The following is a 17146-nucleotide window of genomic DNA, read 5'->3' as shown; positions in this document are numbered from 1 at the left end:
GAAGAAACACTAATTAATACCAACAATGTAATACGAATAACACGATATTTAGCTACTCCCTCATCGTTGAATAACCATAAAGTATAACTTGATCGATCGGAAATGCAATTACATTTAGATGTATCATATATTTGATTGATACGAAACCGAATTCGGACAGGTTTTTTGATAGTCGAACACACAGTGGACCAGAAAGTAGTAATTTGTGGTTAAAATCTAATTTGCAGTTTAAACTTTACGATGAAATTTTTATTTGAAGAAATTAACAACTTTACAGATATTAAAGATAAAATCGTGTGAAATTTTATGCTTTATTAATTACTTTTACTTTTAATTAAAATTTATAACAATTTGAACTTTAAAACAAAAGTTTATACATTTAGTTAAAATGGCTTCAATAACGTTTGCAAAAAAACTGAAATGTCTAGTAGTACAATTGGTACGGTACTTACATAAATGATACAGTGGCACCTAAGTGCCGCGTAATCTTGGTACCCGGTTTATCGGAGTATTAATGATACTAGTGATGAGCAGTGCGAATTATACAAAATTACAAATGACCTGTGCTTCATACGTCCTTGATGGTATCTGTTTCGTGCTCACTATACATAGGTGCACACGACCTGGAAATTACAAAGCTCCATTTCATTGTCAGTTAAGCGCGTGCGAACGTCCGAACGGGAACACGTAACAGTGAACTAAGGACCAAATATATGAAAAGCGTTGTCAAAAAATATGAAAACGATTGTTTCGTGGAGTGAACGAGGTTATCTGGTTTCGGTATTTTTCGAAGTACTAAAAAGAATCGAAGGTTTATAGCTCATACAGTTAAGTGAAAGTGCAAGAAGGGTATATGATCGAACGTTTCATCACGATCGATAACGCACAGTGAACAGTTTTTATATATTCTTGTCATATCGATACCGTACCTCAAGAATTTGAATGTGTACGTGTTTCTTGAAGTTCATATACGAAATTATAGTTAAACAATGCAACGGTGAAAAGAATCTAGTGAATGTGTTACAAAATGACATGCGAGAAATACGTCTCGAAGTGAATCAAAATCGATCGGGACGCGATTATTCATAATCGATGGCGGTGCAAACGGACCAATCGAGTTCCACTACATTAGTGATCTGGGTATGATTTTATACATTTTATTGAGTTGTTCTTATTGTAATATAACTCAAAGAAATAATTATGAGATAATTACAATAAACGTTCACATTAGTGATAAAGTAATCTATTACTTATTTAATTCTAATTAAATTCTATTATTTTTATTCTAATAAAATCTAGTTATTTAAAAATATAAAAGGTACGGTTGCCATGAATTTTAAATTACTATAAATTAGAAACATATAATATCTAAATTAAAGTAATACTATTTACAGTTTATGACTTTAAACATTTCGATGCAATTTATCGAATTATAGATAAGATAATTTGAAATTTTAACAATTTCTAACCCCTTTCTGCTTATCTTCTTGGAGTAATTTTCTATACAATACGCAACATAATTGGATTGTGGTTGCGTTATCGCTGTCAAGCGAGTACTTATCGTTATTGATACTTTCCACGTAAGGAACACAAAGGATGATAAACATTTAATAGGCATTAATAACTCATTCTAAGTTAAGTATCTAAAATTATAAAGAAAATTCAATGAAAATAAAAGAAGACTTAACGTGTCGGTATGAAAATCTATATTCAACGTAAAATAATCCATTGTTTAGGTCCCGGGAAGTTAACGGTATAAGTTGCAACCACCTTTTGCATACGACACGTTTGACGATCCTATCACAATGTTGTCGCACAACCCGTCACTAGTCCCATTCAGAACATGCACTGTTAATACGAGGCGATTACGCGTTTGTCACTAGTCAATGCCAATCGTTTCAAGTAGAGCCGGTAGCGTTATACGTTCAACTCTCTGCGGTTCAACTGTTACAGCCGGAATTGTAACCGCAAACCGACACTATCGCGCTAACCTACAAAAAAGAAAGGGTCAAACCACGTGTTCCGTGAGTGCAATTGAATTTAGAATTGCGTTCCTGCGTTAATCCCATATCTTGTATTGATCGTATCATAGGAATAAAGAGATAAAGTATTGTACGCTACGATTAAATTTATTTTATTGTAAACGTGCATTAACAACTGATAAGAACAACGAACACAATGCATTTCCATGCATTGCATGGAATTCCATGCAGCCAACAACTGAACAGATCTGATTTGTTAAAAATAAATGATGTACCTAGAAAACCAGAAGAACAATTTGCACTACTCTTGTCTTATGCGCCATTTGAAAATATACATTTTCTGCCGGGGCAATGATCTTTATTACATTTACTTAATTCGTTTGCTCGAAACAGCGAACGTTCTAAAGTAGACGCAATCATGCATTTCTCGCAATGCTATCAAACGACATTGTCTGTATGAATCAATAATCATCTGCGTGAGCATGAAACAAGACAAGAGGTCAAGTGCAAATGTACATACAGAGTGTACATACATCGTAGTTTCCCTATCTTGATTAACTGAGAATTATCATTTTGTTATTCGTCTTAGATTTTGCATTTTTTAAATATCTTTTAAAGAATAAATTAATAATGCAAAAAACACGATTTTATAAAATAACTTAGAAGAAAAATTACTACATGAATTTGCACGTAAAATACAATATTCCAAATCTGTACTTACTAATTGTATAACTTTTAAAGCCTATGCAAATCGAACAAACCACCTTATATAATGCACAATATTAAAGTACAATAGATGAAATGTATCGTTCGCATCTATCAAGTGATCTGTGATGTGAATAGATGTGGGGCGGATTTCATTCAATTCAAGTAACGTTTAGCAAAAAGGTTCAAGGGTCAAGCATTAAAAATTAGATTTGTCAAAGCAAACTCTTCATGTGCCGCGTTTAATGTAATATATAGAGTAGCAAATACAAGCGGTTCAAAGGGCGTTCTATATTCTACAGTCGACGACAAATATTCAAATGTTCCGGAAACTAATGACTTCTTTATCCCCTCTCATTTCATTTCAATTCGCGTTCTGTTTAACTGCGAATTCGCGACAATACGTATCACCTTAAACTAATATTTACCATACAATGGCAATGCAAATTTCACATAGAAACTCTCGTCAACTTTTGCTTCAGACTATTCCAACAATCGGTGGACGAACTCGAATTATACGCACACAAAATTGGGCGTGCACCAATATTTCTAACGAAGATTAGTGGAAAAATGAAAGAAAACGCACAAATTTAGAAACAAAAACATAGTATATATACTTTGTTTTCGTAAATTCTATTAAATAACTCATGTAGAAAATTTTAAATAAAACACGCGAACTTAACGATTATTAACAGAACAAATTATTTAATATACTTATACTTCGTTGCATAGCCTCTTATCCTAGTTGTGGCTTGTAAACGATTATGGCAGCGAATAATAAATTCGGATTTTTTTATATGTACATGGAATATTTCGTTATTTTTGTTCCAATTTTTGCTTGAAATTGAAGTCTTTATTGGATGAAAGCATCGATGAGAGTCCGGTAAAATTTGTGAATCACCTGGACCGCCATCTTCCGATGGCTTCGGAAAACGTTCAGTACTACAGGGTCTTCGACCTGTCCCCTCTGCTTTCGCGTGTGTTTTTGACGTTTTGTTTCGTGCATCGTCTGCTTGTGTTCTGCCGATTCGATAGCTACCTAGGTAGATCTTGGACCCGGTGACAGAGACAGGTAAGTACAAAAGAGATGACAACCGTAATAACGGTAACATAGTCTTGCAATGATTTCACCTGTCGCGGCACCATCATGTTTTCCGTTCGACGTGCATTATCGATTAACCGTATTGCCGGCCGGCGCGGGTAGTCGACACCGTGTCAAGTAAGGTGGTCTCTGGAAACGTTTTTCAAGCAAACCATCGGTTCGTTAATGGTGGATCGGCCTGTGTCTCGTGACCGGATATTAACAGTGACAGGAAGTAATGCTGGATAGTTTGACCGTTGTCATCGGGTAATTATATCATTGATAATTTATCTGAAATAATCTAGGTCACTGGCACGTGAAGCTGCGCGAACGTCTGCTTCGTGAGGCCGACGGTGCGCATGCGCGTTGGCGGGAGAATATTTTACGCGGGGGTGTAAATAATGCATCGCAAAAACATCCGATTGTAAATAGAAATCATTTAAACGTGATTACGCGGGTACAATTGTTTATTGCAAGAGTAATTGGACAATTTTGTCGGGCTATAATCTGCTAACCGGTAAAAAATGATTTATCATCCTACGCTATTAAGTGTTGTAACATTGACGAGATAACATTGCGCACTTCCTGTCGCGAAAGCGTCCTTTGAAATATTGGATAACAAAGTGTTCGATAACGCGTGATAGCCGAAGTACGAGGAAAGAGTATGTATGCTAATAGGATAGATAAATTTTGTAAAATTCGATATTTTTTAATCCTCTCAATGTCGTTCGTCACCTGTGTTTATGGAGTGTCATGGCTGAAGTTACCTTGAGCTTCTCACATGGCCAGTAAAAATGTTAGATTTACAGCGGCGAAGACAATACGTTGAAGTAGTAACATTAGTTAGCATAAGATAATTGTTGCCAGGATATCAGGTTAACGAAAGATATTGGAACTGTTTGTTTTTGCTTGACCATCCTACATATGGATTGTTGTTGCAGATAAGACAGTAGGTAATCAAATACCGGTGTGTAATCGTATTTCCAAGAATGTTGCGCAATGAAAGCAGATTTCTATTCAAATTACTTCTATTCTTGTGCATATGTACCACCTCGTTCCGCAAGGTGGGATAAACAGGCGCCGGATAATAATAATTCAGGCATTTAGAACGTCAACGGCGCAATGAAAAACGAGCGATTCATCACGGCAACGTGTAATTAACCGAGAGAAAATGTATTCCAAGAAAAAGGATATATACTTCCTTTCTCAGAAACGAATTATCCACGATTGCAACGTAAATTAATATCTTCTATGCCACATAAGTACGGTAAGAATTTCAATTACACCAATTTAACATAATGTTCATTGGACTAATTAAATCCTTTTGCATGGTGCATTTAGAAACACTAATTTTTCGCGGGAAAATATATATCGCAATTACGACGCCATCTTTGCTCTTGTAACAAAAAATTGAAGCACTCGACATAGTTGAGTTGCAAACGTTTGTAAACATGAAGAATTAGATTCTTTTTAAAAATGATTCACCAACAATATTATTCGGTAATTAATTTCGTTCTGCACGTACAAATTAATCGAATCAAGTTAATTATCGCACATTGAATTAATTTAAATTTAATTTAAAAAGTAAGTTGGTACCTCGGTACATCATCGAATCATTCTAAAAGTAAAGAATTCAAAAAATGCTTTAAACGAAGAGTTGCTGTTAAAGAAGAGTGTTAGTAGTATAAAAAAGAATACATAAAAATTGTATACTTGTATTAGTTAATAAGTTCAACTGTAATACAAAAGAGGAACATGTATTTCGTAACCTGGAAATGATCCTAAGCCAAAAAGGCAATGATCAGAGTAAATAACAATTACTATAAAGCATAAATGCATTAGAAAAATTTACGAACGCTTCATTTCTTTCAAATCATTAAATGAAGAAATACTTTCCATTCAATCTCTATTTTTACGACTGCGTTAGACAATTGTCATTTTACCCAAAGATCCACAGTCAAATAATAGCTTTCCAAAGAACCTAAATACGAGTACAAAGAAAACTACCGAAAAAGTGTCCGAAAAATGCGTGCAAAACGAAAACGGAGAAGATATAGTTATAAATACGGTGGTAAAATAAAAAATAGCACACATAGGGGGTGCTCTAAACAATCTAGAGCCGTGTGTCTGTGGAGCTATCAGAGGAAGGGAGCATCAATCTTCCTTTGGTCACGCTTCTCCGTTGCAAAAACACCGATCAGCGATTCGAAATGAGCCCGATGCGTCTGAACGCTTAATCCGAATGTCTCGGTGAGTCCGGTTGGCCGGCCGGCCGGCCGGCACGGTTCGCCTGTATTTCTGTCCTGAAATTCCGCAGAGGGGGATGTGAACGTCTTCGGCAGCTTTCTTGTCTCCTTCGCGGGTGTAGTTCACGGGAGCGCCCTTGCAAGGACAGCGGCCTTTCAGGGCTTTCAGGCCTTTCGGGGCGGACGCTTTAACGAGCCGAATGGATAACGCTGCGTGCAAACCCGCTCGTGAAGCCTAAAGCCTCGTCTCCGATCTTGTCTGCTGCCTCGGGACGACACTAAAGCCCGATACACACTTGTCTGCACTGTAAAGCTGCGTCCCCACATTTACTCAGTAGCCAAACAACCTGGCGGAAGTTCCTCAAGAAAACAGTATTTTTGAGTATCGAAAGTACTCTTCATCGACAGATAGAACATTTTATGGATTTACGAAGACTAGCGCAGGTGGAACATGAGAGGAAAGTCCTCCTGGACCTTGCAGTTGGCGCACAATATTTTAATTTTGACACGATAGTTATACTCATCTCATTGCTAAACCGTAAAACTGATTCTAAGCGAATTGAATGAACAACTTCTATAGTCCACTTTATTTCTATCACTTCTAGTAAGATCCACTTGAAGAAGAGAACCCCTAGGCGCAGGCTCTCCCGCGATGAAAATTTCAGCTCCCAATGGCCCAGGTCAGAACCTCTGCACCCCCATTCTGTCTTCTTTACCCCGCCCACATTTTCTCCTATGGAAAAGTTTACTCCGCGCTTCTCCTGGCTACCTGAGAGTCGTGGTGTCAGATTCCGAACGGTACATTTCTGTATGAACGTTGCGGCTCCGTTCGAGAGGCTCACATGGGCCACTTGTCCTCGTGTGGACACCTAGCTGGCAATCTCACTCAGGTCTGGACGCACCCTAACGAGTCAAGACGAGTATAGACCGGAGTCCTCTCATCTCTTGATTCTCCTTCTTTCTTCCACTTTCTCTTCTCGTCTCCTCCTCCACCGACTCTATTCTTCCCTTCCTTTCATTTAGCCCTGCCATAGCCCCCTGCCATATCCTCGCCCTTTTCCCCTCGCCGCAGCCTCTCGAAGAGTCAGCCGTCGCGTTGCCCGCTTTCCTTCTTTTCTTTGGCGCGTTCTTTCTTTCCCGCTCTCTGGCTCGCAGGAAACCAGTCGCGATTTTTCACGCGGTGGGAACTAGAAGCCGCTCCCTACTATAAATAGCCTTCGAGTTCGCTCTCGAGCCACGCTCTCGGCCTCCAACGGCGATGGGAGTAGCTAAAGGGGGTAGCCGTCCATGGGCGCCGACGCCGGTCACGTTTTCATTAGGATTTTTTTATCGCTCCGCGATCCTTCTAATTTCTCGCGTTCCCCGACCGCGCCGGACCCCATTGTCTTGTCCCTTTTCCGGCTTCGACTTCAGGACCTCGCTGCACGCTGATACCTTTTCCCAAAAAGTTGCAATTTTCGAAGTACAGCAGGACCCCCCCTCTTATAACGCGGACTATGAAAGTTAGCCTGCACACAAAAAGCATACTATTCTTTCACCCTTAAAAATGGCGACGTCTTTAATGTGTCAAGTTAAAGTTTACTCTCGAAGAGACCGTTTGTAAAATATTTTACAATTTTTCGCCCATAATCGATCCAAAATATTTTATAATTAAGTTACGCGCTCTCTCTCTCTTCAATATGCTCTGAATCGTTGTCATGTTGTACCATAACGAGAGAGAAAACGTCGTGATAGCCATCGAAAGACTTAGTAAGATGACAACTACGATATCCAATCGAAAAAAATTAAAATCGCCATGTTAAATTTTATACTCAGCTAAATATCGGAATTATTGATATTCCCAAAAAATGAGTTGAAAACAAATTTTATGTCAGTATGGTTTCTGAATTTCCATATTGAATTTTGCATTTTTGCAAACACTTTTGAATTCACAAACCTCGAGAACATGTCTATTTTCGTAAAAGTTATAAGCTGTGACCAAGTTTATGGTAAAAAGTAGCACCGTGCACTCACGCAGCCAGATTTCACGGAGGGTGGTATGAAACACCGACGAAATCGACTAGGTCATGATCGGGCTACATTTTTTCGCTCCACTGCCCCATCAGCATCGTTAATGGCACCTTCTCGACTCTGGAATAGTCATTAGCTCGGGAACGTTGGAGCTGCTAAATTGGGTTTAGGGGATGCCGGTCCATCCCTGCTCGCGATTAGGAAGTTCTTGATTCAGACGTCTGGTCTGCTCGTCTTTGAGTTTCTGCGGCAGTGTTTCTGGTGTTAATTGTTTATGCAAAACTTTTGCTTTGTCGAGAGTGTCGTTTGCAGTTTAGAATGTCAGTTTCAGGGGCGGTATTTGATCGAACTTGGAGGTTCCCTCGAATCTAACCGCGTGTCAGAATTCGTTGTCGAAGCATTCGAAAAAAATGTCTCCTCCCCCGAGCTGGATAAAATTCTATCGGCGCCCATGCGAGACATGACTTTGTACGCACGACAGAGCAAGGGGGTTGAGGGAGGGGTAAGCGTTGGAATTTTTATGGAAGAAAAAAAAGCTCCGAGTCTGCGACCAATCGGAAGGGCAGTCGCAGAGCGCGAGGATGGGCGCCGAGGAGAACGATAAATGCAGATAATTTGGAAAAAAATGCAATGTTAATCTCTGGGAAAAAAGGAAATCCATGCTCGCATTGACATTAAAAGAACCGTGGGAATTTCTGCATCGTGTTGGAATTTTATAAATATAAAGAAGAGCGATCTTCGGAGCGATGTATTTGATTAATGAGAAGATATTGAAGAACGAAGAAAGGACAGAGTGAATAGTATTCGAGAATGAAAAGAGAGATCTGGAAGATGAATAGAATTAAGTAACAGATTAAATGAGAGGGTTGAAAGAAACTGAGCATAAAAGAAGATAACATACATAGAATAGCCAAGTGAAGTAAAGTGGCTGAGTGAAAGAAGATACGGTGGAAGTCTGAAAGGGGATACAGCAGGGAGCCTGAAGAAGATAAGTCGGGGAAGATTAACACGTTGCCTGCACAGCAATTTTGTGTGTTCTAGCATCGTGACCGATTTTTCCAAATTCTAAAATACTGTAAAATATTCGATAGTATGATTAAGGGTTAGTTGAAAATAATATAACGATGTAGCTAAAGAAATTTATATAAAAAATAAGACAGAACTGTAGCAATGAGATGGACAAAACGATCATAAGCAACTGAAATAGTTGAATCAAAATGAACACTTGATTAGACTAAGGGAAGAATGATCATATAGTCGACAACTTGAAAGATGTGTACATCTACGCGTATTTATCAAAATCTATTAATCCCGTTCACGCTAAATTAAGATCATTCAAGTACCATCGCTTCGGATAAAATAAACTAAAATGTCACTTGACATCTTGACCTCCCACCACTGTTTCTCCATGCTCTAGCCACACCCCAGAATTATCTCATCCAATTACAGCTACGCAAACTTTCATGCTACCCTTCTGCTCGTGATTGCGTGCAAACAATAAATAGAAGAGTACACCAATGCGTGTTCGATTAGCGTCAATTAAGATCCCGATACGCCGTTCGTCTGGCTATTGAATCTCAATCAGCTCGACTGGTAATCGGTTAAATCACCAATTGGCGTCTTATTGGTTTAATATTCGTTACCGTTTTCTACGATGTTGTCGGCGATGCTATGCCCGCTAATCGTTACCGTCCGATTGAAACTTGCGCGGGGAAATCATCGGTTGATCTTATGACGGACACTTGGCGTTGATTAATCTTCTGCGGGTACTAGAATCGCTTTCGATGCCTTCATCGATTGTCTTTTATCATTCAAGGATCAATTCCGCTCACGTGTACAGTGATAATCTGATAAAATCATGTTCATTCACTATCTATGCGTAGTTAAAGTTTCGTTCCATCCATCGCATAAAATATTATTGCTGCAAATTAATATTATTATAGCAATAATAGCAATAATATTATTGCTGTTAATTATATACGTATATGTCTGTGTATAAATTGTAGCTTAATATTTCGTTTAGAATAGAATACTATACATTCTATGTATAACAGAACATTATGTATTTTTACAAATAGTTACACGTGAGAAAGAGCAAGTACAAAATTACTTTTTATACATGTTTACTATTAACTATCCAATACTTCGTGTTGATTATCAATTATGTGAACATTTTTTAAGCAGTCTGTCAGATTCGCGAGTCAAATTAGACCCAGGCACCGTTAACCTAGAATCAACATCGTCGAACTCCCATCGAGATAGTCTATTCTTTCGATCATCGTAATCTTTGACACCAATGGACCTCCTGCTGACGCCGACGCGGTCAATTAAGTTGCAACAAGTAGTGAACTTGAAATGAAATTGCTTTAGAACGCGGTTGCATGTCCGCGGACTATTTTTGTATCACGCTTGCCGCGATTCGACGCTCTCGCAAAACGTTTCAGGAATTCGTTCGGAGACCCGCGGACGTTTATAGACGAGGAATAGTTGCGGTTCTAATTAAACGCAGGCAGGAGCAAAATAGTTGCGAAAACTATTTCGCCTAACATCTTCTCTCAGGTACTATCCTTTTGAAAGAGAAAACAGTTTTCGCAATCATTCCCAATTGTAGCTCACACGATATGCTTACGTTACTAACTATTTAGATTACGGACTTTTAGGCATTTATGTGCAGATTTTTAAAGTGTAAGAAAACGTGCAAATTAAGAAGATATTGTATAATTGCAGATTTATTCCTACAATGAGTAGCAATCTTTTAGTTAACAAATGAAACTTTTCCTCGATTCTCATTTTTGTCAAATGACATATCAAAATCAGAACTTTCATAAAGATTATTTAGTGAATTTAAATATTTCAATAAGTATCTAAATATAATTTTAAATACCTACAGATTTAATAATAATAAATAATATCTTAAATACTTAAATAATTTTAATTAGATGTAATTACCACATCAATATTTGTAGTTTCTTTCAATTCTTTTACTATTTTATGTTTCACTATATATATTTTCCACATAAATGCATGAAATCCGCAGTTTATTTATAAGTTCAAGTGTAAAAATGTCTTGCAATTTGTTTGACTGATCACGACTACATTTTAGACTCCCCCTTCCAATTGACTCGATTTGCGAGAAAAAATATTTAGAAAAATATCGTTACATGGTGTAGACTACACCGTAAATAATTTTCTCACCAAATAATAATTTTTCTTACAAATCGAGTCAGATGAATGTTGCCTATTCTCCAAAATGGGTACAATGTTAGCGACTCCGAATGGCATCGTGCCGGCAGCCTAAAGATTCAAAAAAATATCACGACCCCGCATGACGGATCCTCCGCGCGAGGATGCTCCGTTCCCCGAGAAAACGAAACTCGTACGCGTACTTTAATTACGCCAGTGCTGCGATAAAGATAAAGAAAAGGAAGCAAAAACCGGTAGAAACGGGGGAAAGAAGCACGAAGTATCGCGAGGATCGCGGTAGAAACGATAAAGTTACGATTTGCGGGGCAATCAATGCGCGGAACCGGTCGGTACCGCGAGCATCATGATTTTCGAATCAATTTGCGCTCGCTGGCAAATGCACCTGTATGCACATGTCGGCGTCTCCCTTTCACGGCTCACCGCGAACTGAGCGCATGCGAACGTGTGCGCGCGCGCTATTTATAGATAAGCGTAAAGCTGATTATTTCTTTCACGGATACCCGTGGTCCGACTTCGCCTCACTCTAGACGCTTATAATGGCAGAACCGTATAGCCATCGGCGAGGAGACCCGCGGTGACGGAAGGGGGATGCAATAGGTGATAATTGCCGATGGTCAAAAGGGGCAAGGGGTGGTACGCGAAGAATCTCCGTCGCCCAAGACACTGTTCTGTCCATTAACCCTCCGCTTAGAATTGACGAGATTGACCCGTGATGAAGAAATCGGCCTAAGTTTAACAAGTATCAACAATACAACTCTATTACGATTAGGAGGACACACGTGTCGCATCGTCGCTGTTGCCGGAGGAGATTATTCTTTGGACAATTAGACCGTTGTGCGTCACACTTTTTAATTTCTTAGAGATTTATTTTCTTTATGTCGACATTTTTTTTTTTTAAACAATTGATAGTCAGCGCGGTCAGTGTTAATATTTTTGTATTTCTTTGAGTCCAATCTGTCCAATTTGTTTTCATGATTTCTTCCCGATAAATACGCCGATCCTGTACTTCTACAATTCAATAAATGCAGAAGATTTTTTAAATTTAGACATCCGGCGTTCTGCCTTAGTGTCGCAGAAATATGTGCCGAAATATCTATGGTCGCAAGGAAGAATGTCGCGTGACTCACGTGTTCTCACTTTCTAGATAAGTTATGATCCCTAATTCTTCGCATTTAGTAGTGTTTTAAATTACATTACTTTGTCCATTATGTCGTATACGTTTTCATGATTTGCTTACGACAAACATGTAAATCTTGTATGCTACAATTTAATTAGTGCATAAACTTATCAATTTTTTAAAACTGTGACACACGGTGTTCTTGTTTACGACCGCAGATATTAGTGTAGGAAATGTTAGCGTGCCTATTCATTGAGACATGATTTAGTCGGCTGAAACATGTTCAAGGAATAATAACCGAGTACGATGAAACCCTAGATGCCCGACGTTTCGCATGTAATCCATCAAAGATGCATCGCATTTAACGCTACAACAGCTGTTTACTATAAAGATCGATAAGGATTTAATCTGACACTTCAAACGGCTGTTACATTACTCGAACGTTTACGTTCTCCTACCTGGGACAATCAATTCTCTTCCGATATCTAGATCCTACGTCGCAATGGATTCTAAATCACGATAGATTCCAAATCGCGACAGTCTCTAAATCAAGATAGATTCTAAAACAAGATTCCACGATGCAGTAAACAGTCTATAAATCGTCTCGCAAGAAAAAAGAAGCGGAGTACAAATGAACGGTGTTTACTTTTTTGCAACGGATGCGTTAAAGCCTGTTTTGAAATGCGGAACGTAAATTACACCCGCCTGTCCGTTTTCCTCGTGACGTAACGCCGCGGAATGATCGAGGAGCGCGATCCACGACACACGGATTGCTTTGTCAGCTTTAATATAAACAGTCGTCGGGCTGTGAACCAATGATCGTGACACGAGAAGCCGCGGGCATCGCGCCGCGCCGCGCCACGCCGAGGGTTGAATGAGGGTTCGTTCGGTGATGAGCTGAAGAACGGGGATGGGCGAAGATACAGAAGCTGACAGAGGTGCATCAGAAAAAGTACGAAGAGATTGCAACATTCCGGCATGCGATCCGACTGCAGTTCCCTTGGAATTTCGAGTTTCGCGGCTTGTTTCCGTCGGGAAAAAACGAGAGCCGAGACGCATCGATGGTCGTAATAGCTGTCCGCAGCATTGCAAATGCTAATACGCGGTTGCAAGAGTTGGGACATCTGTTGCCACTATGTTTATACTTTCGTCGCAGTGAACGCGCGAGTAAGCAAATTGTTCGAATAATTCCGCAGAGACAACGCCGATATTCGAGTCATTTTTCATATCGGTCCGATGTTCTCTATTATCATCGTCGCTATTGGCCCAATAGAGTTCGTTGCTGCGGATAAATGGTCCCGCAATCGCGACGAACTCGATCTCATGGAACGCATAGAAAATCTGTCGTGCAGCCACTTCGATCGAAACGAAACGAGTTTTCTACCGAACCGATAGATCATCGAAGATCACGGTCAGGGTGGAAATATTTCAAGGCCGTCGAACGATTCCGAACGAATTGGGCCAGCTATCGTCCGGTTATGGTCGCTCCACGTACAATTATCCGCTTCTTTCGAATATCAGACGTCTGCCCGGTCGTCCCCGGGGAAAAGCATTATAGTACTTAATACGGTAGGTACTTAGGTACATGGTATCGAACGCGTTTCATTCGTGCCCGTTAATGTTTTTCCTCGAACGAACCTGTTGGAAATTACATCTCTTCGACCTCCTTTGTACTCGTCCTTCAGAGACGCGGTGGAGGGAGGACGGGAGGGCCGAGAGGGGAACAGAGCACCGTGGATGAGTCGAGAATTGTAATTTACAAGATCTCCTCGTCCTCCTTGTTTTTCCACGCATGAATAATTTACGGTCTCTTCCACTTTCGCGATCGATTTATTTGTTTTCCGCGGGATCCTGTGTCCTCCGAGGATCGGTCTCCTCTTCGTACCATCGATCAACCCTGTCGATTTTCCAGCGAGAGGATCGCGAAAGTCGAATTCCGGATCTCTTCTGGGTTAATCCACTCCGGTTAATCTTTTATCGAGTCTGTCTTTTGTTTTCAAAGTGAGAATTTTTCTGCGTAAAATTGTTCACGTTTCCGTCGCATCTTTACAATTTAACGCCAACGGATCCATTCGATTTGAGAAATCAGACGGCGACAATGGGGAGAAGTTACTTGAAAATTCCTTGCAACAAAAATGAACAAACTCGTTCTTGTAATTCTTAACCAAGCAACACATGTCGGACATATTTAGAGCACGTTGTGGACTTGGTGTCAAAAATATTTTCAAAGACGTTGGAATAATAAACTCTTCCGAGCTGTTTTTATTCGCCCAGCATAATGTAGCTTATGTTCAGAATACTCGAGCTTATCTATTATTTCTAACTGCAAATATTATTTCGGCAAATAGAAGTCGCTAGATTGCGGATCTTCACGCATTTATGGCGCACGCGAGTCTGTAAAATTCAAGAAAATGTACACGCTGATCGGACGATTTCGTGCGTTTATGACAAAAATGAGGGATATTGTCTTTACCCACTTATGTATGATTCAATAGAAAAAAAACGCCACGCACGCGTGGCCAAGAACAAAGTATGGCTGCTAGCCTAGAAAATAAAATTGCGCCTAATTTCGTTTCCCGCAAATTAGCATCCGTGAGCGCTGCGATAATACGCGCGGTCCACTTGTCGCTGATTTTACCCGGTTGCTCGGCTGTTCGCTTTCTTTTATGTTGCCATCGCGAGCACGTCGCAATTAATCATGGGACACCCTTCTAACGACGACCGGGATCGTACAGAATTATTCAGACAATAAGATTAATTGCCGTAGGCCCGAATGGAACCTAGTTCTCTCGGCTTTCACTCGCGCGGCCGCGTCCACGGATCCGCAGAAAAGCGAGCGAGCGATGATCCCGATCGTGGTTGGCTAACAAAGAGTGCATATAAATATTCGTAAAGCCCCGTAGATCGTTCTCGGACGAAGGCAGAAGGGTACCAGGGCCCCGGACCGCATTCTCCGGCGGTCCTAAACCTTCCGAAACAACCTTAAGACCCAGTTTGAGCACGCGACAGGAGGATACAGCTCCGGCATGCCGCGGCTGCAACCGGTCATTATTTATCCTGTCATTGTTGCACGGACCATGCGCGAATTAATCCTTCGAAAAAGGATTATTAACGATCACCGCGAGATTTAAAATATCCCTTTCGTTGGCACGCCGCATCGCAAATCTTGAACGTGTGTCGCTTCGTTTCACGTAGCTCACCTGTTATTACCGTCGGGTCGTTTCGCGCGAAATCGGACACCTTTCGGATTCCGATGGAATATGTTGCATTCCGTAGAAGGGCTTTTCAAAATTTGTAACATCGGTGATTTCGCGTTTCAAGTAGGTCTCAATTTTCTCTGTGTTTCATTGAAATACTGATATTGTCTAAAGTGATAAAAAAATAAATACTGTCCAAAGTGAGCATTGTGTGATTACTGTTATTTGCATCCACTGTACAGAATAATAATTAAAGGAAAATTCGCTTCTTCTTTAAATCGTTTCAAAAATATTGAAAATGGTGTAACAAAATTCTTAAATTTTTCGGGAAGACTGAATTAGGATTTGAAGAATTGTGAATACGCAAAGAGACGAACTCGACTGGTAAAAAGTTGAATACGACGTGGGAAGGGGATGGAATTTGATTTGAAAAAGTTGAATACGATCTGCAAAGGTGTGAATTCGATTTGGCGAAAATTGAGCGTGCAAAACGCAGAATTTGGGGTGTAAAACCGGTAGCGCATACCGCAGAAAAGGGAAATACCGCGAGATAACTACCACAAGTTCTATTATTAAGTAACGAAGGTTTAAGATCGTAAACGCTACGGAAAAATCAATAAACTTGTAAAGTCGTCTGAAAGGAGTATAATAAGATTGGCGCTGCATTTCAAACGATCCCGACATCGATTACCGTCGATCGTTTCACGTATTTAGTCTTCCTGCCCTTTCGGCGTCGTTTCCATGACCGTCGGTCGATCGTTATCGTTAGACTCCGTTATTATTAGACCCGTTAGGATAATCCGTTGAAACGGACCCTATCAGCGTGCACAATTAATCGCTCCTGTAATTTTCCCCGCGATCCTTTCGAGACTGGATTATTGCTGGCGCCTGGCGCATTGCTCCCCGATGAGATTCCTGAGGACTTTTTCCACAGATACGGCGATACTATATTTAGTGGCGTGTTCACGAAGCCTGTCCAATACGCTTATTCCCATCGGTGAATGAAGAGACTATTAACCGTCTGATGGCCGGGCTGGGTCAATTTTAATTGAACCGACGTTTTTCATACTCAACGAACGTCGCCGTCCGTTGACTCGACTCTAAATCCGTTCTAACGCTACACCTATCATGGTCAAAACGACCGGTTTCTCGTTTTACAATTCTGCAAACCTCGATGACTCTTGCGTCAGAATTACTTGAAAAAGCTTCACATTATTGGAGCAAGTTTGCTATTATTGTATTTACTATTTTGCGACTGCAATGGAGAACGCTGTGTATCACGTGTTTTATAATTCTTTGTGTTAGTAATATTTTATTATTTTTATTTTATTATTTTATTATTCTTGTATTTTTACTTCTTTTCACAGTTAGCCTACCGCGCTCGAATTGACCGGTCCCTCGTTTCACAAATAATGCTTTGATTTATACAATTTAAAGGAATCATAGTCATTAAAATATTTGCCGTTATTTGCCGAGCGAAATTCGATCTACAGTTGCAAAAGGATAAATATTTCTAAACTGGTAGCACCATTCGAAGAGTGGTGGTTGATGGGTTCTTCTGAGGATTGATGACCGATTCACCCCGTTCGCCGGACCACGGCCAG

At 40.0% G+C, this 17146-nt stretch overlaps 1 protein-coding gene across 2 annotated transcripts in view; it reads left to right on the top strand.

Annotated features, from left to right (window-relative positions):
- Nucleotides 1-656: 656 nt before the first annotated feature.
- The window catches only part of Orct (Organic cation transporter), a 31652-nt gene continuing 15162 nt past the window's right edge, over nucleotides 657-17146 (top strand). The window contains exon 1 of one of the 2 annotated variants that reach the window (XM_033476545.2): nucleotides 657-1140. The gene's annotated coding sequence lies outside the window, so the exon portion shown is untranslated. Of the gene's footprint in view, nucleotides 1141-3624; nucleotides 3760-17146 lie in introns of those variants that run through there. The other variant, XM_033476547.2, reaches the window with a different exon arrangement.

This window comes from Megalopta genalis, chromosome 5 (assembly GCF_051020955.1).
Source record: "Megalopta genalis isolate 19385.01 chromosome 5, iyMegGena1_principal, whole genome shotgun sequence".
Classification (NCBI taxonomy): Eukaryota; Metazoa; Arthropoda; class Insecta; order Hymenoptera; family Halictidae; genus Megalopta; species Megalopta genalis.
The sequence above is the reverse complement of the archived record's forward strand: the minus strand, read 5'-3'. Positions and strand labels throughout refer to the sequence as shown.